Source organism: Mauremys reevesii, unplaced genomic scaffold (assembly GCF_016161935.1).
Source record: "Mauremys reevesii isolate NIE-2019 unplaced genomic scaffold, ASM1616193v1 Contig19, whole genome shotgun sequence".
In the NCBI taxonomy this organism is placed as follows: Eukaryota; Metazoa; Chordata; order Testudines; family Geoemydidae; genus Mauremys; species Mauremys reevesii.
The window spans coordinates 154,929-156,403 of record NW_024100815.1 but is presented as its reverse complement, the minus strand read 5'-3'; the positions used below and the strand labels follow the sequence as shown (position 1 = coordinate 156,403).

General features: G+C 44.7%; 1 non-coding gene across 1 annotated transcript; it reads right to left on the bottom strand.

Annotated features, from left to right (window-relative positions):
* Window positions 1-478: 478 nt before the first annotated feature.
* Window positions 479-551, bottom strand: TRNAQ-CUG. Its single transcript has one exon. It is a non-coding gene; the product is annotated as a tRNA-Gln (tRNA).
* Between the last annotated feature and the right edge of the window lie 924 nt (window positions 552-1,475).

Below are 1,475 nucleotides of genomic sequence, written 5' to 3'. Positions count from 1 at the left end.
GCTGTCTCCTCAGTGTGCAGTTTGTGTCTCTTTTGGTGCAGTTGATGTGTGTGCAGCATTTGTGGTGGACAGGGGCACTGTGTGCTCACCTGGGAATTCACCATCCTTGGTGCAGGATTTGACTTGTTCTGGGAGTGAACATAGCCCTTGTGGAGTTTCAGGCACAGGCTGCATGACCCCCTCCATTTATCTTTGGTGCAGATACAGCCCAGGCAGCACTAGTGCAACCTCCTCTCCTGCTGCCCTCCACCATCATCTGCACAGCCCACCTGTCAGGGCAGGAGGGGAATGTCTCAGATGGGACTACCCTGGGATGGGGAGGTGTGGTTGCATCCATTAGGTCACCAGACTGAGCCTTCTAATATCCCTTGGTGATTGTTCCCAAGATCCAGGACTTTGTGCTCAAACATCTCCCAGCTTCCTTGTTTAATATAAAGGCCAAGGTTTCCTTGCAATATACAGGAAGAAAGTAGATTTTCACCCCAGATGGGACTTGAACCCACAATCTCTGGCTTCAGAAGCCAATGCCTTATCCATTAGGCCACTGGGGCCCTGATGTACAGCTACTGAAGAGATGGAAATTCCCTCTCATAAATGCACATTCCTCGCATTTGCTTCAACACCAAATAGCCCCTTTATGTGCCTTACAGAAATGTCTGCATCCCCTGGCAGCGAGGCAACTGGGCAGGTTGCTGACACAATTACAACCCAGAATACAAAGTGTACAGTGCTGACTATATATAGTTTTATTACAAATATTTACACTGTAAAATATAAAGTACTATAGTGCAATCTCTTTATCATTAAAGTGCAACTTGCATATGTAGATTTTTTTTTGTTGCATAAGTGCACTCAAAAGGAAACAATGTAAAACTTTAGAGTCCAGTCAGTCCTACTTCGGGTTCAGCCAATCGCTGAGACAAACAAGTTTGTTTACATTTACTGGAGATAGTGCTGCCCGTGTCTTATATACGTCACCTAAAAGTGAGAACAGGCTCTCTCATGGCACTTTTGTAGCCAGCGTTGCAAGGTATTAACGTGCCAGATATGCTAACATCCATATGCCTTCATACTTCAACCACCATTCCAGAGGACATGCTTCCATGCTGATAATGCTCGTTAAAAAAATAACGTGTTAATTTGTGACTGAAGACCTTGATGAAGAACTGTATGTCTCCTGCTCCATGGTTCTATCCGCATTCTGCCATATATTTCATTTTATGGCAGTCTTGGGTGATGACCCAGCACATGTTGTTCACTTTAAGAACACTTTCACTGCAAATTTGACAAAACGCAAAGAAGGTATAACGTGAGATTTCTAGAGACAGCTACAGCGCTCAGGCCAAAGTTTAAGAATCTGAAGAGCCTTCCAAAATCCAAGAGGGACGAGGTGTGAAACGTTGTCAGAAGTCCTCAAAGAGCAACACTCTGATGCAGACACTACAGAACCTGAACCACTAGACAGGAAAATCAAT